The 25,691-nt window shown below is 44.3% G+C and overlaps 1 long non-coding RNA gene across 1 annotated transcript; it reads right to left on the bottom strand.

The window, feature by feature from the left end:
* Positions 1 to 13,855: 13,855 nt before the first annotated feature.
* On the bottom strand, positions 13,856 to 17,180 carry LOC142585862 (uncharacterized). Its single transcript, XR_012829143.1, has 3 exons — positions 16,753 to 17,180; positions 14,792 to 15,001; positions 13,856 to 13,953 (listed from the first exon to the last, which is right to left on the bottom strand). It is a non-coding gene; the product is annotated as an uncharacterized LOC142585862 (long non-coding RNA).
* Positions 17,181 to 25,691: the final 8,511 nt, after the last annotated feature.

Raw genomic sequence — 25,691 nt, forward strand, 5'->3', positions numbered from 1 at the left:
TGTTGAAGAATTTCATAGCCTCGTTGTGAGTAGCGGGAGCGTCCCTGTGGCCGTAGGGAGGAGGGGAGTCGGTGCTTCTTGCAGAGGGAGTGCGGTCGATGAGGTCACGCGCAGCCTCGTGAGCAGACTCACTGAGGTTCGGGGGAGCACCCTCGACCGGCCCTACGTGAGCGGGAAACCAGTGAATCGAATGAAGCGTGAGAGCATATGAGCTCGAGACGCTAAGAAGACGAGCAGCTTGCTTAACGATGCAACCCTTCTGAAAAGCCCTAACTGTCGTTTTGGAATCGCTATAGATCTCGGACCCACGACAGTGGCGATGGCGGCCTGCTCAGTGACTCCGGGGTCTGAAGTGCATGCGCGAAAGGTGTATATGCGACTGTACGCTTTTCTATCAAATATCATCTGTGAGCGAAAAAGGAGAGAGAGAGAGAGAGAGAGAGAGAGAGAGAGAGAGAGAGAGAGAGAGAGAGGGGGGGAGGTAACTGCATCATGGGCATCAGGGAGCAGAAATAGCATGGACGTTTTGCACTCAGGTGATAGAGCTGTTTCGAGAACGTTTCTCCAAACCAATGAACTTTTGTTTTGTTTTTGTACTGTATCATTAGTAGAGGCCGCATTTTTATAAGCACTCAATATTTGGGGCTTGGACGCTTTAAACAGGCACCTTAACCCTCGTTTTGAGCGCATTAGAGGGGAAGTAGGCAATATAAATTGTTCACAATCTTGGACTTGTTTTCTGAATTGAAAGTTTATTGCCGATTTTTATGGTAAGAAACCTGAAGTAGCATCCACTTGTGAGGTAACAACCTTACTGTGCAAGCCATCGATTCCCAAGGCTTTGTGGAAACACGAGAGGCGGCTTTTTTGTCAACCCCCATGTTTAATAGATCTGTTCGGACTCAATGAGCAGTTAGTGTGCATTTCATAGGCAAACCTTTCGGCTTAAAATGACGCAGCAAGTGGATCCAGTACGAGAAACACGAAATATGCCAGGAAAGCCGCTAAATGGCTATTGAGAGAATTCTAAAACTTGCGCCTAATGAATTAAAGCCAACAAATCTTCCAGTAAACAAAAGAAGCGGTATATACTGTACGCTTAGAAATTGTTTTAGTACTTATCACAGTAACAAATATTTATCATTTATAGGTTTTGAAGTTCAAGAATGGGTCTCTTCTCATTCACAATAAGCTTTATGTAAGATGAAAACAAGCGCACAGTTTTGACATAGATGAATGAAGCGTTTCTGTATTTTCATATTTCTGAGGCAATCACGCTCTCTGGGATTCTTAATGTTCTCATGAGAGAACCTCAGAAATTTATTTCAGCTGAAAAAAAACAAAACAAGGGGAGGGACCTCTGTTTCTTCATTACCGCAACTATAATATTGCACACATTTGTTCGACAGCTGCTGCAATACACATGCGATGCATTAAACTTGTGTAACGGGCGAACGCCAGAGCTTACTGCTTTAGATTAACTGCCATAGGCTGTTTTTATCTGCACAAGCGTGCACGAAAGAGCGAAGGCGTTGAAAACGGTACCGCGTAACTATCTACACAGTCCCTAATGGTTGCGGCGAACTTTGCACGCTTCCGCTAAAGATACGCACAGCTTACTCTACAGTTGGCACTATCTCCAAGCTACAGCCGACAGTAAACCTCTCTCAACATGCTGTGAATTTTTTCTCTCTAATCTCTGCCCTGAGTGTAACGTGGAATGGCGTGCCGGCTGGCGAAGAAGCATAATTTTTGTGTTATTTTTTCTGTGCAATTGCTAACCAGCGTCAGCTTTATGGCGTGATACCCTCAAAAATCAATAAATGTTGCAACACAAGCCCTTATTTGCTATGTTACATTGCCAGATGCGTTGACATTAGCAACAGCATCTGCCAATGCTGCTAGTTCTTCTGGAAAAAAGAATGTATTATCGAAATTAGATGAGCTCCCCCAAAGGGCTTGAAAGAGACAAGTGCTAAAATAGGCAAATATGGGCCCAAAGGAGCAAAATAGACATCTATAGGCACTATGGAGTCATTGCTAAACGACTTCTTGACCCATATTTCGTGCTCATAGACAAAGTGTGTGCGACTCTGACGCGCCATATGAATTAGGCATTTTCCATACAATCCGGTCTCTAATCATAAGGCTGCACACGTTGATAAACATCTTTATAGAGTGACAATAAGAGATGAAACACGCCGTAAGTGCTAGATCTGGGTTAAGTTTGACTACTTGAGGTTCCTTCTGTATGTGCGACAGCTTAGCGCAGGCGGCTGTCTGTATTGGATTCTCGTCGGCCGCCATAGCTATGATTCGAAGCCGCGACCTTCTCTCCTCCAAAGTTAGCGCACGATATCGCCCAACGTTTCTAAAGAAGGCAATTATTATTATTATTATTATTATTATTATTATTATTATTATTATTATTATTATTATTATTATTATTATTATTATTATTATTATTATTATTATTATTAAACATGCAAAGACATACAAACAACACAAAGAGAAAAGGAAGACTGAAGAGGCACAAGTAGTGCAAAGGGAGCTTTTGTTTTTCGGTATGCAAAACCGCTTTGGGACGATGTTTCCAAAGCTGCCCATTGTAGCGAATATGCGCGGGCTCGAAAGAGAGCTCGGCTCGCATGCCGCCAAGCGATGACGCGCCGTTGGTCTAGAAAAGCTATGCAAAACAAATCAAGGGAATGGGAGACAGGGAGGAGCAGTGCTTGGGATAGCATGCGTGCACCTCCTCACCCGCGCCTGTTTTCCCAGAAGCGTGGGCATCCTTCTCGTTACCCTCTCCCTTCGCGACGTCATAACAGCTGAGCGTGACAAATTAAAGACGGCGAAAAAAGAATGCATTACAAAAGGTAATGGGTACACGTGCGTAGCTGAGCCGGTGAGACCGCTGACCGCGATGAAAAAGCGCGCCATCCAAAGTAGGCAGAGACCATGGAGCTGCCACGCCCCTTGTGGACTGCGCAACCGCTATAGAGAGAGCGCGTGCGTGCATTTACGCACCGGTGCACACGTCAGGCGAGCGGACAGCGCATGCGCAGGTCCGCTTCCGAGAACCATCGACGGTGGACGGGGATCGCACTTGCGCTTACATTATGAATACGACACCGGCTTCTGCAAAACGAGGTCCAGTGCCTGTATCGTGATGCTTTGAGCATACGGCGCAATTAGACATCCGTACTGGATAGAAATGTGCGTATATTTAAGATGTTTTTGGGTAGTCTACAGGCGGAGCTAGTATGCGCTTGTTATTGTCTTCTTTCTTTTTACTTAATACCTTCGCATTCCAAACGTATTTTAATTGGTCTCAGCCTATTCAGCGTGAACTGTCTGAATAGCGCGAAGGCAAAAACGATCCGACGCAGCCGTATAAGGGATCTGTGGCATACGTGTGGGATGAGAGAAACCTCGTCTCGACGCCGAAACACGCTATCACGTTAACTCGAACTCGCTTCGAACAAAGCATTCAGATAACCCTGCGATAAAGTGGATAAAGTCATTTGCAGTAAACCCCTTTTGTTACTCTGAAGGACCCTTTGCTGAAAGGAGTAACCGTTTCACCTTCGACGTGAAAAAGCACACGCTGTTATAGATTTGCTATCGCAGACAGCTATTTATACTCTGAATTTACTTCTTGACCTGTCTTGGCTTTAACGTATACACATAGAGAGTCCTTCAACAAAGTGTAAACTGGACGGAGTAGATGTAGGCGAACCTAATGTGAGACAAAGATGAATGTTAAACATAAGTATAGTGAATTACTCTTCTGGAATACCTAAAACGTTAGGACCAATATGCGGGGTGCCTTGGTAAGCCATAAAAGACACATATATACGAAAGACGGGCTTCGAATTCATACCATTGCTCCCTGTTACGTCATGAGATTTGTACAGTGCCTGCTGTGGACTAATGAGCAATTTACTGACGTAGAAGGCTTACATCGCGTTATAAGTGAATTAAAGGCTTGTTCTAGGAAGTTCTGATAACTTTCTGTTATTTCTTTTCATTCTGTAAAACCTTCTTCGTACATAAGCTAGAAAGTTGGAGACTATTACATGCATGCATGAATATACATAAGGAGGTCTCCGATCACATAGCTGGAAGGGTATCTCCTGTCAGAAAATGTACAATATACAAAATAATATGTAGCATTTTCTTTCTTTCTGAGCGAGGATGGCCCAAATATCGGAACATATTTTGAAACTAGTGACGTCATACTAACGTACCGGCTCTGCCTTTTGGACACTTAAATGAAGAAAGGGGAACAGTGTGATTCATTTTCTCTTCTAATGATTAGCTTTCTCCCTCTATAGAATTGCAGACCGAATCTCGAAGAAATAACTTCCATGATTAAGCAGCTTTTTAGTGTCTGTGGACACTAAATGTGGACAAGGGAAAGCTCGAGCACATCTTTTGCTGTATTATTTTGGTGGAGAAATTTCCATAGCAGTCAAGTTAGGAGGTAGGAAAAGCGTATTGTGTTCTTTATTTTGCGTTTCGGCCTTTATTGTCAACTGTCATCATAGGTGAGAGGTATGTAATCCGATATTGGAACGTACATCTTTGTCGCGTTAGGACTATAGGAGAGCACCATTACAAACGCATGTGATGTAAATTTTCTGGATCATCGTGTGTTGAGCCCTATTTTACTAAACTCTCCACCTCTTATTTTTCAATACCTACATGCCTTTGGTCGTCAAACATACAGGGTGGCCAGTCGTACATCATGCAGTGGTTGTCTTCATCTCACCTGTTTGCCCTTTGATTGTTTCCTTTTCTTTGGCGTGGCAATCGTATAGAGGAAGTGGTAACTGTACGCCCGCCACATCGAGTCATGCATCAATGAAGGCTAGCGCTTGGCGTTGACGAGGCATCCGAATATGCATCCGATTCATACAATGAGGTAAAGAAAGAAAATTAATTATCTAACGCATTCAATATATCGACGTAACTAGCCCGCGAGAACACAGGAACAATATACATTCCTTTTTCGTCAACCTCGGTCGGAATTTTACTTCTAGATTTAGGCACAACAGTTTGTGGTCCGAGATTCCTTTTCGCGATTCGCCCGAGAATTGTGTGGCACTCGTCCGTCTGCGTGAAACGTATTGGTTAAGTCTCTAGGAGGCACTCACACACGTTTGGATTAATTAACTAAGATTTACAAGCCTCTTACTTCAAGTGTTACCGTGCATATTTGGCTATAAATGCAAATTGGCTAAAGCACAAAGCACATGCTGACACTTCTTAGCGGAGTAGTGTGGCCGCTCCGTTTTAAGCCTTCCGATATACGGAGGAGGAGGATAAGCAGGAGTGTTTCTTGCTGCAGGCGGACCTATAGAGTTGCCGGCAATTGCCCCACCCGAGCACAATCTGTCAATTGAGGTCGAAACAGAAACCCGTCAATTCACATACAGGGAAGATGGCGATGACGGATTTCCACCGGGGCATATGTCATCCCCTATACGCGCCATTTATCCCACTTCGCCCTGCTAGCCCGCTCACACGGCTCTCCATTCGTACTCCAGCTCATTATCGCGGAGGAACTTTAGGAGTAGCCGAAACACGACCCTCCTTACCGATAAAGTTCCTTCTGCTTCTCTCCCAAATATCGAATGTCCTCGCGGGAATAAAATGTTACTTGTACTTGCGTGCGGGGTATTCTCTACGCTGGAGTACATCTATGAACACTTAACGTTTTGTGTCAAATTGATGGCACTCTAAGTGATTGTCAATTTCACCTTTTAAGAGATTGACAGCACACGCCCGACGATGACGCGTGAATTCCTGTCTTGCACCGCCAAGCTGGAGTGTAGAATCACCTTACCTTGCGCGAATTCTATGAAAAAGAGCAGCACCTTAGTCGTATAACGTTGGTGCCGTGGAGACCGCAAAGAGCGGAAGCGGCCTAAGATATAGCCGCGTCGTTCGGCCGTATGCTGAAGTGAAGCTTGATTGGGTCATGTTCTCCCTGAATGAAACTCCTACCTTCGCAGCTTCATTAATGACTATTTCGAGAGGGAAAGATGTGATGTGAAACGACGTCTTTGGACGGTGAAGCGAGTGTGTTGGAGAAGGGGGTGAAGGACAGTGATATCTTTAGTCGTAGATGCGCATGACACTTTTGGGAAGACCTTGCAAGAAGTGGCTTTTCGAAGCTCTCGTAGCTCGGATTAAAAAGGACTTCTTCTTGGGCAAGTTGGTGCTTAGATTTCCTAGGTATATCTTGTGGCGCAAAATACATTTGTCGAAAAGGTACAGAAGAAAGGGAGACGGAGAGACAGAGAGACAGAGAGGGGTCTCCCTTTCTTCTGTCCCTTTTCAAGAAATGTATTTTGCACCACAAAGTATACCTAGGAAAGCTCGGATTATGGGAGCCGAAGTTGTGCAGCGCGGGGACGAAGGTCTAACAGGCCATCCTAACAGGTGAATGCGTGTGCTATTCCTCTCACCATTGCATGAAGGCCTTTCTGTTGCTAAGCGAAATGCTTACTTCTCTCACGTCGGCGCCTGAAAGTGAGGCGCGTTCTCGTGGTGTTTTGACACAGCCTTGGTGCGAGCGACTGTGCACAGACGCTTGCCTTGATTGATGTCCAAGTCTGATTGGCAGAGATACGCCTCCGAAGATGAGTCTGCAGTCCGGGGCTTTCTTCTTCCGCACAACAAGCCGCCCTATTTGTTGGAAACTCCACAAAGGACACTTAGCAGAACGGTGCGCGAAAAAAAAAAAAAAGAAAACGGTGCTTTCTTTTTTGAAGCAAAACAGAAAGGAGTACACGAATAGATTACTGTGTGCTTGAAAGCACCACAACGATGACTTTGCGTTCTTAGAAACACCGTGATCGTTGACCCGGTGGACAAGTTAGCAATGAAGACGCCGGAATGCATCCTTGTCGTCCAAGGAAGACGTACAGGCGCTTTCAATAGGGCAGCGGTGAGCTCGAAGATATGAGTCCGGTAATGAAAGGCTAGAAATACCGCGCCGACGATCACGTGACATTCCGCGAGTCAAAAAGAGAGTGGTGTGGGAATGGAGGCAGAAAGGACGAAAAAAAGTACATGAATTCCTTTGCGGGCTCTAAAGCTCGTGGCACGTTAGACAGGAGTGAATGCTCGAAGTGACAGGTTCGCGCATGGCGCAAAGGAATGCGGCTCGGTATTGTGGCGTGCGGTCGATTAGACCCCAGTAGGGACGACATGTGCGCGCGCCTCGTCATTCATTACGTTCGTTCTCGGAATCGGGGTTTTCGGTCCTCTCGAACTGGGAGGCCAGCCTTACATACTGCGCGCAAACTATATTATTCCCGCCTTGCGGTGGCGTAGTGGTATTTCACGACCGTTCGTGGAGTACTTAATTAAAGCCAAACAAGTTGGGAGCTTAAGTATCTGAAATCGGTGGTCGGTAAAAGGGAGTCGGATTACGGAGTATGGTAGCTGAGCGATAGTGAAAAGTGTGCGCAGCGCCAGGCGCGTTCCTGCAGACACTGCGCATCTGACGTGGTCGTCACGAGAGAGTCACCGTGGAAGAATGGCGCAGCGCACTGAATTTGATGTGAAATGGGGAAAAAAAAAAGTGTCATCCACCCAAATGTAGGGCGAGACTACTACGCGTCGGGACGGATTTTTCCTAAACTGCGAAGCTTTCTTTCTAAGAAACCCTGTACGAGGTTTGCTTTGCAGTTTGGTGCAGTTTAGGTGGATTGCAGTTTGGGTGGATGACAAGCTTTGCTTTCATAAACCTTCCTCCCCCTGATTCCGCAGGACTGATTTGCTAAATTTGATATTCCATGTTACACACACCAGGTGGGAGACGTACTGTTCGGTTTACGCTAGTGCGGCTGTACTTGCTTCATGGTAAAAAACAGGTCTGTAACAAAGCCGATACGACTAACACATTTCTAATTTATATAGAGAAAGGGACAGAAAAACGAAAAGGAAATCTTGGAAGACGCTTAAGCTTCGCCTTTGTGTGGAACACGGTAGCGTTATCAGGCCCCGCTGACGCCCACGGCGGATATTCTGCGACACGGGGCCCGATAGAAAACAGTGGTGGGCCGATCACGGCGGCAGTGCAGGGCACAGCAGTGACTCATACCTCCGTGAAAAAGAAAGAAAGAAGGGGTGTGTGTTTGAGCTTCCGCGTAACAGAATTATGTTTTCTCGTATATTCAAATTATTTTCTCGCATATTCGAATTACGATCAGATGCCATAATTTCTGGAAGTTGTGTGTAAGTCGTACTTTACGAATTTTCTGACGCATTTTACTTTGCGGAATTCAATTAGTTCAACAACGCCTATGCGCCACGCTGAGTGCCTGCGTGGTTGCGGTTGGAATAGATTTTTTCCTGACGGACAACGCCGTCGACATCGGATTTTCTGCGACGCAGGGCCCTTTACACTATCGCGTTAGCCTGATGAGCCTGATAAAACTCCTTGGGTTGTCCCGTATTCATTAAATTATAGTTTGCATCTGTTCATGTCATAATTAAGCTGTTATCGCTAGTGATGATACAAAGGGGGTGTTCCCCTTAATATTAAGGCAGAAAACAGTATGCATGGACAGGAAGCACCGTATTCACTAACTTTCAACTGGTTGAGGTCAAATTTTTTCGACGAATTGCCCTGGCAGAAAATCAATAAAAAAATGAATGAACGAGTGAACTGAAGCAAAGTCAGATTGTCAGAAACCATTATACTCGTTTGCACCATTGTTCCTTAACTCTATGCCATTCTTTTAGAGGTGGGCGAATATAAAAATTTTCGAATACGAATCGACAACGAATAGTAAACATAGACACGAGTATCAAATAGTCAAACGGAGACGCGCATACATATTTACAGCAGGAATATTTAGTTCCGTATAGTTTGTAGGTCGCATATACTGACTAATATAGCAGAGACAGTTAACTACTAAGGACAAAGAACCAGCTTTATATGGAAGTTCACTAATTGTAATTAAAAACTGCTTGAGTAGCCTCTCAATATCTTTAGAGACTGGTTGCACGCAACTTTTCCAAGAATAAATGGCTGCTCTGTGGAAAGGAGTTCTGCAAAAACGCTAAATGAATGGTTGCCGAACAACGTTCAGAACTTCTGGGAAAATAAAAATAATATGCTTCTGAATGGCTTGTGTTCCGTAGACATATGTAAAAGATAAAAATGCTGCGTTACTAGGCGTTCACCGCTGCAGGTGAGATGGGGCGGGGTAGGAAAAAAAGAAAGAAATGAAAAAGAAGCTTCATTCTTTTATTTTCTTTCTGCACTACTTCTAAAACTCTGGTATTGTTTCATTTCTGATAGTTTGCGATTGCTTTGTTTAGCATACGGAGAACAGTAACAGGATTAATAAGATTTTGCCCCATTTAGTTGTTTATTAAAAAATACCGAAGAGTTACATTTGGAATACGAATATTTAATGCATGATATCTGATTCGTTTTCTGCGTCCCCCCCTAGTTGTTATGTATTTCGCGACGCAATGGATGGCCCCTGCATCCTCTAGCTGGACTGGGAAACGTCCTAGTACTGTAGAGCATGCCACTTTATAGCATACGCAGTCATCTGTTGCGAACAGAGCATGAATATGAGGACCATGGCAAAATCAAGTGGGCAGTAACTCGCGTGCATCCGTGTCTAGTTTCCATGATTATGTTTATGGGGTTCATAGTAGAAAACAACAAGCAAATTTACTCGTAGATGGAGGTTTGAGGGCAGATGGCTGTAGGATAACCTCGTATGAAAGGCCACAGATTAGTCACCAAGGGAGCATGAAATCAGTAGTAAACCTGACTATAACATAACGAGGCAGTCGACGATGAAATATGGGAAAGAAGAGTAGAAAACAACAAGCAAATTTACTCGTAGATGGAGGTTTGAGGGCAGATGGCTGTAGGATAACCTCGTATGAAAGGCCACAGATTAGTCACCAAGGGAGCATGAAATCAGTAGTAAACCTGACTATAACATAACGAGGCAGTCGACGATGAAATATGGGAAAGAAGAGTGGTAACTATAAACATTGAGAATATTATAAAAATACAAATGTGAAACTCCGTATTACAAATAGAATATATATATATATATATATTATTGTTAAAGAAACAACGCTGAAAAATCGTACACGTGGGGGAGAGGTAGAGGCCTGGCGTGCAAATTTAAAACGATTTTTTTAAAGTCTGACACGACTTTTCTTTTTTTTTTTATTTCTTTCCCCCTTTCCACAGAGAGAGGCTGTGCACGCGACAGGCGCACGACACAACGAACGCGCAGAATGCGACCTTTATGGTGTAGCGGGGATTTCCAGCACGTGCTGCTTTTGCACGAAAAAATGGCTCGCGGCGTGTTTTGCAGCCGACGTCGTGAACCCGTTCGCAGCTGCGGGAGCCAATGTAAACAACTCGGCGGCGGGAAATTTCTCCGCAGCTGCCGGTGCAGGCAGACACAGTGCGACGCAATAACAAAGCCACGCGCATTACGCCGACAGTCTCTTCTAGTAATGACACGGTGCAGCTAGGGGTTCGACGAAGTGCGCCGCCACACGCGCTGCGAAGGCGTCAACTTGTGGTCACGAGGTCTGTGCACAGCGGACGCGTCCGTCCTGCAGCGAGCCGGCGGGATTCCCCGACGGCAGAGCAGTTGCTTGCGGAGCGAGGCGCTTCCAGCTTTGCTTTGGATTCTTTTTACGTTGCTCCCTTTTTCCTCAAAGTCGACGCTCGTAAATGCAATTATTGCCGATCGCCGCCCGCCCCGGGCATCGAAGTGTGATCGAGGACTGGCAGTGGCTGGCCAAGTTCCCTGATTGGTTGTTTTCCAACTACGCTTTGCCCAGCCTCGAGGCAAATCATCGTGCACAGGGAGAATTAAGAAGGCCGTGTATTCGTGCTGAGGCGAGTAATAATGAGCGCCGAAGGAGAAAAACACGGACTCGAAAGACGCCCAATAGCCGCACGAAGGTCCCGGCGAAGGCGGAAAAAAATGAACGAGAAAAGAAGACAGGAGAAGCGAGCAGATGAGCTCCTTGCTTCTCGAAGCTCGTTCTTATGGTCAGCGCGTGCTTGGAATGACGCTCTTGTGTAGCGAAGTATTAGCGAGCGTGTTTTGCGTCAACAGTGCTGCGCACGTGAATGTTGTAGACAAAGCTAAAACGACGCCTGGCTTGTCTTGTCTACAGTTTCTTCTTTTTTTTTTAAGCGAAGCTTTCTTAGCGAGCATACAGACTTTCCCGACCAAGACTGCTGCTTTATTATTAAAATCTTATGTACTCCGTGGTGCGAAAAATACGGCGTCCGTTCCGCCATTATCATCCAATGGCGTACTAAAACCCACGTGACCACGTGATGACTTCACGTTCCCGGCGCTGGACCTGCTTCGGCTCGCGCTGCGAAATCCCGCGGTGAAGTAAAGTGAGTGAAGGTGTAATAATTAATGTGGATTAAAGTGGATTAAGGCGGATTAGGATTGGCGCATATTAGAAAAAGGTGGATTAAGGTTGGTACAAATTATAGCACGGTGGAGCTTTAATTTAAGCTGATAACTTAGACAAGTCCGCATGTTTTCGCCTTCAAATCACGTAAGGTCATTTAAGCTCAGATTTTTTTTTTTTTTTTTTTTTTTGCCGAATGGACGCGTGCCTCACGTCGAGTAATACGTGCGCCAGCTTTCATTCGTCCATGGACGCAGAAATGAAACGGTGAAAATAATATCAAACTTTGCCTCTGTCTTTCACGACGTATACTTCTCTCAGCACGCGTTGGTCCTCACCATTCTTCGCTCGACAGACATCCCCTTCGTGCTCGTGACATTTTTTTGCGTCGATGTCTCGCACAGTGCGCATTCGCCTGAATCGCTGTTTTCATTTCGACTTAGATTGTGAACGGTATAACGCATAAACGTAAACATTGCATGGGATTACGCACTGCACGGGTGGCAGCATAGGCAATTAATTGCACGCATCGTAACCGCTTCCCACATTATGACTTGCGAGTTGGTTCTGCATAATTATTTTTCCATCCTGCCTGCAATGTGCTAGAAAAGTGATGACAACCTTGACTCTCTTCATTTCTCTTGTTTGTCTGTTTTTCACTTTGTTGTGTAACTCTGCAGTCTGAAGTGAATATATGTGTCTGAAATAGGATCGAATATTCCTTGTTGCCGGTGGCAGCGAAACTCGTCAAAACACGCCGCGTCCTCGCGACAGCGTGCAGAGAGAGATAGAAAGCTCTTTAGTTATAGGGTAAAGTGTCTTACCAGCGTATTGGCAGAGTGCAGACCTTTACACTTGCGTGATATTTACGCTGCAAGTTCTAGAGCATATTGTGCGTGTCGTAAGCGACGCTGGAGAGCTGTACCTCGGACTTCTAACTCTGAAAGTGGAGTTCTCTTAGCGAACTCCATAGCGTTCGCGTTGAACGCTACTCGACGTAGTGTTGCCTGGCGAGGTAATCAACGGAGTCGGGAAGAATACGTTGCGGGGCGAGTCGGTTCAAGTCTAGCAGGTACATATTTGCGCAACGTGGAAGCAAAGACTTAATGGGAGGCAGTAGGAACGAACAGAGTTAGCTAGCTCGCTTGTTTTTTTTTTTCTTACGCCCTCCTACTAAGTCTGTTTCCACGTCGCGCAAATATGTACCTTCTAAGCTGGAGTCCGCGAGGAATCTCCTCAAGAGAAAGGCAGACATTCGTCCTTGTTGGTACGACATACTGCAAGTGAAGCGCAAAATATAAGGACAGTAGCAAGGTACTAATCATATTGTTGTTGTTGTTGTGGCCTGTGATGCGTGTGGCTCCTACCCACGATGGGGGATTGGCCAAGAGATGGGTGGATTATTCGAAATTATTATGGAGCATAAATTTCCTAATAGTTATTGAAATAGCATTGAATAGCGCAGAATTGCCTGTTAAATAACATCATGAAGGTAATATTGAATTGGTAATAATTAACTTAAAAGTAAAAACAAAAATAAAGGAAATTAGCAGGGCATTCGTTTAGATTCCATAAGGAATGTTCGGACAGCGAAGCATGCATCCGTGTGGCTGAATCCCAAAGTGGACGCTCCGAACGAAAGAATTGCAGGTTCTGTCAAGTCCAGGCCAATTCTTCGAAAAGGTATTTCCAACCATCTTTTTCTAAGCGCAGTAAAGCGGCGACAAGATAGAAGAAAGTGGTGTATCGTCTCTTCCTCATTACAAAAAGAACAGAGGGGGGAGGGAACCACCCTTACAAAAATTTTTAGTAACATTTTATAAACCGTCTTTAGACAAATGTTACTAGAACCTATCGACATTCTATAAACCGTCTTTAGACACCGTAACAGCTTCCTAGTAACCTCCTACCGACTATTGGCCACCGATATTGAATTGAAAGTATAGATATAAAATGTCGATAGAATTCTTACCGACTGCTTATTATCTTATGTCGGTAGCAAGTGTCAACTGTGAAGCGACTTTTTATTGACTACCTTTATACATCCTAACAACATGCTAGTAACATCCTGTCGACTATTCGCCACAGACAAATAGTTGACAGGATGTTACTAGGAAGTCGTCAGGATTTATAAAGGTGGTTAATAAAAAGTCGCTTCAGTTTTTAGAAAGTACATAAAAATTTTATTCAGAGGTAATTACTTTTGCAATTATATATTGCAAAAATAAGCTTTAATTATCTCTGAATAAAATCTGTATTTACTTCCTAAAAACTGTGCAGCGACTATTTATTAACCACCTTTATATATCCTAACGACTTGCTAGTAATATCCTGTCAACTATCTGTTTGTGGCGAATAGCGATTGCCAAGTGGCTAGGTGTGACATGCAACAGAAGAAGACAGGTTTACATTTGTGCTTGAACACATCCATTTAATATCCCCGGGCTAGTAATGAGGACGAGTTCTCCAGCTGCCCTGGAAGTAGGCTGAAATGTTGCGTTGTGTAGTCTAGAAAAGAGAAGAAAAAAGGCAATATATTAGTTTTGCTACAGTGACATTGCAACACACCATGCATCTGTTTCTTAAAAAGGAAGTGCACAAGACAAGTTTTCAACCCTGTGAGCTCGAAACATCTCCACCTGTTTTTTGCAAAGTCCTAAAATGCATGAAATGACTGAATTAGTGCATTAGAGCTGGGAGCGTGATGAATGTGCGTAACACCAACAGATGCATGACACATAAGCTCTATCATACCAATTGTCATCTACAAACAAAAGCTGTAAATCAACTTCATGAATCAACTTTAATCAACTTCGATATTCGTATTGTGACCAGTACATGGAAGTTTCATGTGTGAATTATCTTAGCAAGGCAAGGTGCCAGTCAGAACTGTGCTGCAGCTTTGCTTGGGCACAGGTACATAGAAGAGTTGACTTTTGTGTTGCACTTAAGAACCACGAAACGATACAAGCAACATGTAAGCAGTTGAACAGGCATTATGGACGTTCTACAGCAAGATTAGAAAATGCCTTTGCTGTGCAGGCAGACACTGTCAAAGTGAGCTTGTTACTAAACATGTTAGCTTTCCACAAGACAGGATATTATATTATCAGTGCATTCATATGACCAGGGCCTCTATCACAAAAATACATATGCCAACAGTAATGACAATTTTCTAGTTATGGTGGCAAAGCTTGCATTATAATATGCTATTATAATCAGGTTAATAGCTATTTTAGCTGGAAAGAAAGGAGTATACCTTAAGATAGCACTGAAATTGCCATGAAAGGAGTTTTATTGAAAACTGCACAAAGAATATTAAGATGCTTTTTTGTGACACACATACTTAGTGTGGTGTTGACCTTCTTGGAATCCAACGGATCCTTCTGTGGAAGGCATTTGACAGCCGCCCAAAGAAGCACCTCCCCTCAACGTCTTCTATTGAAAAAGGGGCTTTAAGGAGGCCCTCCGCGAAGTGAAAGCCTGAGTTGTTAGCATCCAGGCACAGCCTCTTCAGCAGGTCCTTTTCAACATATACACCGCCACCGATGTCTACCTGTGAAACAATACAAGCACAGATTCATTTTATACACGTATGATCAAGGAATGGTTAGGAAATAGGGTAAGGTTTGCAAAAACAGAAGTAGCTGCTCTTGTTGATTCGGTTTAAAGAACAAAGCAGCCTTACGTACACCATACATGCATTGTACTGAGCTGTGTACTTTTACGTAAGACTAGAAAGTATTGGGAACTTCAATGCGAAAGAAAGACATGCATCTGCCTAGAACTAAGCAAATGTGTGCCACCCGTTGACACAGAGTGAGATCTGGTGCTGTTTTAGCGATTAGCAGACATTGAAAGCTTCAAGCCTCATCGAGTATTGGGCCAAGCTGTGCTCGAGAACTATCAAACAAGATGCAATTGTCTTCACATACAATTCTGACTTCCCTTTGCAGACATGCAGTTTTCAATTTACTGACTGCACTTGGGTGTAAAGATTTTGTCTGACAGAGCGAATAAACCACATACACAAGCAGCATTTTCATAGTTAGCATAGTCTTTAATAGGTACTAATACCTTCAATTTAGAAAGCCCTGTATATCGGGCCTCATCAAACTAATTTCATAAAAGGTTTGTCAAGGTAGAAGCATAGAACTTTATAGTCATTAGAAGACAGGTGAAAGGAGTTAATTATTGCAATTATTACTGAAAATTAAATTTTAGACAGCTCATCCCAATGAGAAATTGATGCAAGCAGTTTGTACATGACATGTCACATAAGCATTTAGATATCAAAAATAGGGATTAGAGAAAACCTTCCCTTAGAGGTTCATTAGTGCAAGCAGCCATGCCCTCCAGGAGACATAACTTCTTTTCCTGTAGGCAGAAAGAGGCTCGAGTATTTTATTGACACATATATGTGCCCATGCATATATGTTATCTCTGTTGTAAACTTTTTTTTCGTGTACATGCAAGATGTGTTTATAACATCTCATTGTGCACAAAATTTGCGTAATAATTTAAAGACCGCGATTTTGTAGCGATGCTATTACTTTTCGCTATTCGTTAGTAGTCTGACCGACGCCCCGGCCCGTGCTACGTACTGCAACTGCCGGCCGTTAGCGGTGGGCGAGAAGAGTGATATAGAATCGCAGTCTTTAAATTATTACGCACTGCCGTAACCTACGATTGCAAGAGCTGACATCTCGTTATTAAGATTTGGTTGGTCTGTGTTTCTTAAGGGCAGGCGTCTGATTGAAATGTCTAGATTAAAAATAAACCTCGTTATTGTAATATCGGCCTATATACGCTCTGTAACATAGAAGACAAATACGCGAACACACTCAAGAACATAAATACACACAGGTTCTCGCGACGCGGACCTCCAAACCGAACTGTATACATACAAAAACCTTCATACAAGCTTCTATCTGCTTAAGCGTCAAACATAGCAATCGTGTGTCAACGCGCGAAGACCACGATACATCGACGTATACATTACAGATGTACTGTACTTGCGGGAATGCCTATATAGCGAATAACTTCTTGCCAGGAAACTACCGAACGAACACCAACTTTCAATGTGTTTTCATAATTGTGTGCCCATTCAGGCATAGCAATCAAGGCGGGTAGCAGAATGCAAGTACGCTGTAACATCAGAGGAAGCTTTCGTGAAATTGCTTGCTAAATGTGCACAGCAACATGGCTAACATACGATAGGAAAGCGCTTTGCTCTAGCTAGTTACACAACGCTCATTACGTAAATCATAAGCTTCAAGAATGCGCGCAAGCGCCAAACTTGCTTACCTTTCAAGACTTGGCAAACGCTCCTTCGTCTAACAGGTACAGAGGCACCGACGTTTCTCTGGCGCAAGCACTGTAGAACTTCCGATGAACTCCAGCTCCACAAAAGCACAACCTTCAACAGTCTTCCATACACTACGATTCGAAGCCCCAGTACCAGACTTTTTCACGAGAGCGCGGGCAGGCAGAGGCAGCTCGGCAGAACAAAGGCAGCTCGGACGGGCGCTGTACTAGGGCACTCACTGTCGACACTGGTGGATCGCTCGAAACACACGGCGAACTAATGGCGTTACACGAGTCCGGAGGGTTCGGGATGGCTACTGCACACGACAAGGAGCACATTTTGTCTAGGCACTTCTTAAATATAACTCAAAGACCACCTAAATGCAAGGAGCATTCACTACAACCAACGTGGTGTGTCGACCAAACAAATACTACTGTAGCGCCACTCTGCGGTTTTTAGAAAAATGTATCTTAAATGAAAAAATTGCGTGTTTTTTCCTAATAACATTTCGTAAGGTCTTTTAATAGATTTGTTAGGTTCAAAAGTTGTATGTGTGCTTTGTGATACGAAGTTTAAGGAAATGTATATATAATAAAAACGAAGCGGATGTTGCCTTCAAGATTCGCAATTGCTTCAGGTGCATGCAGCTTGCAAAAGCACGGCCTTCGAGATCAGATTTTGTCCCTCAAAGGAAGCCGTAGCTGGGAGGCGGACAGGCATTTAGGCCCCAATCGTTGGGTTTACAGTATCTAGGTAGGCTTCCTTATTTATAAAGAATATACAGGGACTTAAGCCGAACCATGAGCGAGCTATACAGACACACGCGGTACGATTCGGTGTCCGATCCGACGTGCGGCGCTGCATGCTCCGGCGATTCGGGGGGGGGGGGGGGGGACACACGTTGCGTGCACATGTGCAATGTGCACATGGCGTGCATCCGAAAGATTGAGCGGCGCGTGAGCTCCGCCCATATCCAGCTCCCCAGCTTGAGTTCATATCCAAGTCGAGAAACGCAATATAAACAGCTCTGCACAACACTGCTTCGCTTTACGCGAACACTGTCGATAAAATTATCGCCCTGCGAGTGACAGAACACTTCACGACGGCGCGTTGTCCACTGACGGCTCCACTAAAGCCAGCGATAGGGCCGGTAGGCATAGCTAGGCGGACGCTGCGGCCGACGGCGCTCGCGATCCAGCCCGAGTTCGTCGAAGAGTGCTTATTTTTGCCAAAACAATTAACACTGTACACATTAGGTCGGTCGTAATTAAATACAATTGGTTTACTCGACGCAGTCGTTGCGAAGGGCAAACGTGCAAGCGAAGCGAGCGGCCTCGCTCAGACGGTCGGTGTGTGATGTCTGCCCGCGAAATGCCCTCGCGTTGCGCCTCCCGATCTCGCCAGTCGTCCGTTCCCGCGCTTCGGCACGGCAAAACACCTCGATTCAGGCTGCCGTTTCGGCGCGTCGGACGCCGGGTCGGACACCGAATCGGACCGTGTGTCTCCCGCTTTGGTTGGCGAACACGAGCCGATCAGCGCGCCGTCCGTGCAGCTCCGTCTGCTTGCAATGGTGCATGGCCTACGGACTTCTTTGACACCTACTGAGCACGAATTCATGATCACCGCTCATATGCACGCTTGCCATGGCGCTAGCTGTTGTGTTTTCGAGAATACGTGCCCTCATGTTGAATTGGTGCGACCATATTTCCTCTTAGCGTCCGGTATTAGAAGCACTTTTTTTCTATGAACATTCTACTATCATCTGTTACTAGGCAGTTGATTAAAAATTAGGAAAACAGTTACTGTGCAAAAAAGCATTTTTTTAAAGCAGCCAGTCTTTGCATATTCATTTATAGTTGAGATTATGTTATCTGTTCATTTCTCACTAAATCATTTTTAACAACTTTCTAGTAACCAGTGTTACTAGAAAGTTGATTGAAAATTGAGGAAATTTACACCTGTGCATAAAACAAGACTGTCTTGCACCAGCCATGTTCACTGAATAATTATAACCTTATTTAATAATATTCATGCATGTTTTGTAACTTGGGTTATGTACTTTAAGAACATAATTATTTTTATTGACTTCCTATTGAATGGTGTTTCTAAAAAGTTAAAATAGTGTGTCTTAACTTTCTAGTAACTTTCTTTTTACATACTGAAGTTAGAAAAAAGGCAACCAACTTTCTTGTGACAAACGTTACTAAAAAGTAAAAGTCAATAGGATGTTACTAAAGTTGATAGGAAGTTGATAAAAGTTCTAAAGAAAGTAAGGAAGCATTTTTGTATGGGCAAACCCGACCTGTGTAAGTAGAAATTCAGCGAGGGTATGCGGCAGCGTAATTTGGTGAGGCAGACCTCCAGCATCTTTGTGTCACAGGATTCGCTATGCCAGGGAAATGCCAGGTGCTTATACTCTGGAGAAGCAGTCAAATGTGGGTTTGATAAGGCTAATCTTATTGATCGCATCCGAAATCTTGTCGCCGTGATCTGTGCTGTCACTGGTAGAATAGGAAGAACAGGGCCGGATAGTGATGCATTTGCCAGTGAATCAGCAGTTTCATTAAAAAACAAACCTTTATGCCCTGGCACCCAAATCAAATGAACACATCGCACATGGGCAGGAACTAGTAAGCGGAATAGTTTTAGCATGGGTGACTCATTAGTAGCGGTAAGGCAAGAGCATACTGAAAGGGAGTCAGTCAGAATGGCAGCCGTTGTAATAATTGGGTCTAATTTACGTAAAGCTAGGGTTACGGCTAACAACTCGGCCAGAAAAATAGGCACAAAATCAGGCAACCTTAAAGAAAAAGACCAGTCGAGCGCAGGACAAAATATTCCAATGCCAGCTTTTTCCTCGCACTGTGAGGCATCTGTTGCAATGATAACGTTTGTTTCTAGGCTGCTCAGGTGGTCTTGCAACATGGCGTTTAAAATGCCGTAAGGGAGGAGTTTCGCGTGGTTTGGGAAAATGTCATCAAACCTGATCTCTGGGTAATTTGAATGCGTATTATCATGAAGCACCTCGCGAATGTGCACATTTAGTGGTTCAAGTAATGTTTGCACAAATATAATCTGTGGTCTATGAAACCTGGGCCAATGAATAGGAAAAAATAATTCTGGATTAGAGAGGAAAATAATTTGAAGGCGGTTTAATGGGGATTCATATAGCCTTAGGAAAGTCTGAACTGTCAGAAGGCGAAATCGGTATATTATGGGTGGGATTCTTGCCTCCAGGTATAATACGGCATTCGAAACGAATTTTGGGAGGCCTAAGCACAGACGTAGCGCCTCTCGTTCCAACAAAACTAGCGGCCGAAGCTTGTATGCTGGAACACCTGAGAATAAAACGCATCCAAATTCTAACACCGGACGAACATACATCTTATACACCATCAAGAGGAATTTTCTTCGCATACCTGTTCTTCGGTTGCTCAACTTGCGCAAAATGCCCATTGAACGAGCTCCTTTTGTCGCAATATATTCAATATGCGGCCGCCAGTTAAGATTTCCGTTGTAAATCACTCCAAGGTATTTTAGTGATTCTACTTGTGGGATATCTTCGAGATGATAGTTAAGCGATATGTATACAGGGTCTTTAACGGGAAAAACAAGGATAGCACACTTATTAGCATTCAGGTTTAAGTGTAAGCTATCCAGCCAGCCTTCCAGTTCCCTTAGATACGACTGCAGTATTTCGTAAAGAGAGTATATGTCGCTAGCCATACCAAAAAAGGCAATGTCATCAGCATAAACGTATGTACTGACAGCTGGGTGAACGGGGATTCTGCTCAGTAAAATATTAAATAATACTGGTGAAAGTACCGATCCCTGAGGCACACCTCTTGTTTGCTTATATTTACTGGAAGAATAGCCGCTTCGAAAACAATAGAACTCCCGGTCTTTTAAAAATTCATGCACCCATGCTACTATATAGCCTGGAAAGCAATGGCTCTGTAACCGATTCGTTAAAATTGTATGTTCAATGCTGTCATAGGCTTTGCATATATCTAAGGTAACTAGAGCCGCGTATTGTTTTGCCTGTCTGGCGATGTTAATGCGACTTTCAAGGTCTACATGCGCGTGCCATATTGAATAGCCAGATCGAAATCCAATTTGACACGGACTCAACAATCGATTGTCGTCAATAAACTGTAAAATATGTCCGAGAAGCACTCTTTCAATAAGTTTCACTATGTTTGATGTCAACGCAATTGGTCTGATGTTGTCGATAGTATACCCTGCCCCTGGTTTTTTAATTAACGGAATAATTTTGGCGATCTTCCATTCTTGTGGAATCCATGCGTTACTAACAGAGTAGTTTAGCAACTTCAGAAGCTCACGTGGAGCTTCTTGAAAGAAAATCCTTAACATTGCTATTGTTATGCCGTCCGGGCCAGGCGCTGTAGTTGGCAACTGTAACATAACCTTTGCTACTTCCGAATAGGATATCTCCTTGTAGCCTGAGAATGCAGGAGAAAAAGCAGAAGTTTGAAGACGCGTTGCGAATCGACTCTCCAGTCCTTTAGCTAGTAGTTATAAGGACTCCTGCATTTCCTGTGAGGTATATACGACTGAGTCTACATTAATGCCCATTGGGAGTTTGTTTCTAAAACGAAGGTAATTAAATAAAGCACGTTTGTTTTTGGAATTAGATAGATAATTAAAATGGTTTTTATCGTACTCATCTTTTGCATGTTTAATAGTACGTTTGAAGGTTGCCGAAATAAATTGATAATCTTTTCAATTTTGTGGGCTCTGATTATGTAGAAGTTTTTTCCAAGCAGCTTCCCTTCTTCTATAAACTCGTGTGCATTCGCTGTTCCACCAGGGACTAGATGAGGAACGCTTAGCTGTCTGAATTACAAATTCGGACTTTTGTCGGGACGTCTGTAATGCTGAGCAAACATTCAAGCCAATTTCTTCGTCATTATTATTATTTAGTGATGCAATGGTGGACCGCAAGCAGTCTTTAAATTTTTTGCAATTAACAAATATTCTGCCTTGTCGTTCAACTGATGTTAAAGGGCATGCAATTTCAAAGTATACCGGGAGATGATCACTGTTTGTACAGAAATAAATCGTTGTCCAAGATGTCACAGTGACACTTGTGCTAGAAAACGTCAAATCTAACACTGAGCGAGATTGTCCGCGGACAAATGTAGGTCCACTGCTATTAAGGCATGAAAGGTTTTTATCTATGGTCCAGTTCCACAGACGCGTCCCACCTGAATCTGTTTTGTAACCCCAAGACACGTGATGCGAGTTGAAGTCACCAGTAAGAATGACTTCATTTTTGCAGCTGGCAAGCGCACTATCCAATTGATATGTACTGTGTACGCCCGTAGGGAAATAAGCATTTATAATTGAGAATGTACGGTAGCCTGGGATACTAAGGTGCACTGCCAAAATTTCACATTCCGAAGACATTAACTTGAAAGCTATTTTCGCCTTATGGCAGAATTTAGATGACAACAAAATCATTAAGCCACCTCCTTGTGTAAGGCGATCTAATCGAAAAGATCGAAAATCTTTAAAATGAAAATTTTTCTCAGGAGTAAGCCAGGTTTCTTGTAAGATTATGACGTCAGGATTAAGATGAGCTGTTAAGCAATATAAGTCCGTTGAAGCAGAAAACAGGGAACGACAGTTCCACTGTAGCACTTTTAAAGAAGCTATGGTGATGATCTAACTGATATAGTTACTTCAGCGACTACCGTCGCAATGAACTTTCTTGGATGCCAGAATGAGAAATTGGATTACCCTTTTTGTTTTTGGTATATGGACAAGAAGCAGTTACTGGAGACCCAGTTCGTTTTTGCGGCCTGGTATCATGACCTGTTTCCATGTCGACCTGCGAGTCTGACTGACGCGAAGAACAAGGATCGGATCCAAGAAATGTTGGATCCGATGTGGTACTCGGCACCAGGACTGAACTGGCTACCTGTTCTGCAGCACAAGCAATTGATTTTGTGATTGGAGTTGCAGCTGTTTGCAATAGCTGTGTCATCTGCGCAGTAAACACTTGGGAAAGACAGTCGGTAACACTTGTGACAATATGCTGCATAGCCTTTGTCATTGCTTTTTCTACGGCTGATTCAATGAGCTTCGATAAGTTGTCTTCCTGTAAAATAGATTGCCTCGCAGTGACGCCAGCGTATCCAAAGGCTCTTTCCTTGACGACTGCAATAGCTTCTTGCCGCGAACATCGTCGCCTGTCAATTACCTCGAGTACCTGTATTTCGTTAGCTCTAGCCGAGCAGTTTGCATAGTCAGCCGCATGGTTCCCTTCACATAAGCAGCAAGTTTCGGCTTCAGCTGTGCACTCATTGGGAGAATGATCGGCCCCACAGGCGCGACAGCGTCCATTTGATTTGCAGCCTCCTGCACTATGGCCAAAACGCCAACAGTTCCGACACTGAAGTGGACGGGAAGCGAGAGGTTCCACTCTAAAAATAAGCGGCCACACTTTCAGTTCAGAAGGGCAGGACAGGCCAGCAAACGTAGCGATAACTGATTCTGTGGCCACTTTTTCTCCATTTACCAGTCGGTTACACCGGTATACAGCTATGACGCCAGCATCAGACAGTTTCTCCAGAGTATCAGTTGGGCTCAATCGAGAGTCTACGCCCCGGACAATGCCTTTAGTGCATGTTAGATGAGGAGGAATAAACGCACTCACCGGGACAGATGCGAAAGTCTTACACTTTAGGAGGTCTGCGACACAGGTCGAATCTGATGACCTACAGACTATCCCACCTCTTCCAAATTGTCGGACATCGCTTATCATCTGGAAATGACGCGTCATGGCCTGGAGCTCGGCCTGAACAGCTTGTGGGTTGTTCAGCCGGATGAATCCACCGTTCGAGGGCACCAGCGCGACAGGGATGCTGCTAACACCGCTGCGGAAGAAAGATTGCAAAGGCAAATCATCAGGGGAAAGGGAGGCTGACCAAGGGCTAGGCCCTTGCCCAGGAGAGTTTTTAGACATCAGCGTTGTTTCAATCACGGATGAGTCCTACAAAAATAAGATCAGTAAGATAACAAGGTGAAATCCACCTAAAACTCAGCCAAACCACCAAGAAAGTTCCAGCTTGGGCACACCGGGGCGGAGATCGAACGCCGAGCCGGAGTGATCTAATCATATGCTTGACTTGTATCCTTCTATCTCTGTTTCTTCTTTTTTTTTTCACTTCATTTGCAGAATCTGTTCGTGCGGAAGAAATACCGGCGTTCACTCGAAGCGCGTTCGTGAGGCGCGGTGGACCAAGTTGCCACTTAGTGTCGCAACTGAACCTGGACAAGTTGACCTATTGTTTGCCAACAGAGAAAAATAAAACATCTGTGCAACATTGTGGTCGTCGTCGTCGTCGTGATCATCATCATCATCATCATCATCATCATTGATAAAAATTTTCATCAACAGCAAGCTGAAAAGTCAGTAAATATTTTTCTACTACCACTATATTATGTTTATTAAAAAAACACGGAGACTGTATGGAAGGCTATAATCGTTGTGGAGCGCCTTTATTGTGTTCGTGCAGACACAGTCTTTTCATATTCTCTTCAGTGCATATTTTCTACTTTTTCACTACCGTGCATTAGGCGGCGCCCAAAACCTGACGTCTATGACGTGTTTCGGAGCTCCCGCAGTCGTTTCCGCTGCATGCAACCAGCACGAACATAGCCTTTAAGATTCGCATTTTTAATCCTGGGGGCGCGGGTTTGGACGCCACTTGTAGTAAACTGTGCTGGTCTCGGAGGCAGTGTACTCCGCGGTCGTGTGGATCATTTGAGTCGCGTGGTGAGAGTGTCGGCGCCGTGCTTATTTGCCAGCCAGACAAGTGATCGCTTCGCCGCAAAGCGCGTTGCAGAAGATCGACACTTTTATAAGGTTTACCTCACCGCTTCTCGCAATACGTAGCCTTCAGATGGATTCCAAACTGTGCGTGGGATCTGCATATATATATTTTATTTTCTGCTTATGCCAAACATATTGCTACTGCTACGTGAACCTTATTTACATGTGCACACGTCTTGTATCGTAGTTTTCATCTTCGCTGTGTTATCATTAGCTTTCTCCCACTTTCCCCATGGCGAATACGAAGCCATATAGCTTGACGCCTAAGTTCAATTTCCCGGGTTTCTTTCCAACTACGCACACTGCCTCAAAAATAGCACGGCATATACGTAGTCGTTGATCAACTGCCCCACAAAAATTTATATAGCGTGTATATAGACTGTATGTCAAGTGCCCATACTCCGCAGTACATGACGCGGTCTGTATGGTGCACATCCTTATAAACGGTCAAGAGAAGTTCTCCTTAGATTCGCTAAAGACATTGCACGCTATGTCCATGAATGCGGATAGCTTATAGACGTCATTTATTTATTAATGTAACCTTTATATGGTATAATGGTCGAGATTAAATCGCGCGCCCACAAATCTGTTCCGGCGAGGAGGCACGACCGAACAGGCGGCGGAAGCTTTCCCCAAGCATCAAAACCCTTTTGAAGTCAAAATTAATCCGGAATCCTCCACTATACAGATGCCTCATACTTGTATCGTGGGTTGGGAGCGTAAAACCCCGGAATTTAAATTAAATGAGTTTGTAAGTTCGTGCGGGCGTAGCTTCCCCGCCGACGCACGTTTCTGTCAAGAAAGCGCTTACGTGACAACAACAGACCACCCGCGGGGAATGTCGCGCACCGTTCTGTCCTCTTGCGTCTGCGTGCCGAGGAAAAGGGGGAAAAAAAAGAACGCGCTCTTCTGGCCGTCGCGCAGACCCATCAGGGCAAAAAGGGCTCGGCAAGAGGAGGAAGAAAAAGAATGCGCAACGTCGTGGACCGCGACACGCAAAGTCTCGGAGCGGCATTCCCACAGTGCACCACTAATATACACGGCGAGGTTGCGAAGGAAGCGTGCGAGCAGTAAACT

Source organism: Dermacentor variabilis, chromosome 6 (assembly GCF_050947875.1).
Source record: "Dermacentor variabilis isolate Ectoservices chromosome 6, ASM5094787v1, whole genome shotgun sequence".
In the NCBI taxonomy this organism is placed as follows: Eukaryota; Metazoa; Arthropoda; class Arachnida; order Ixodida; family Ixodidae; genus Dermacentor; species Dermacentor variabilis.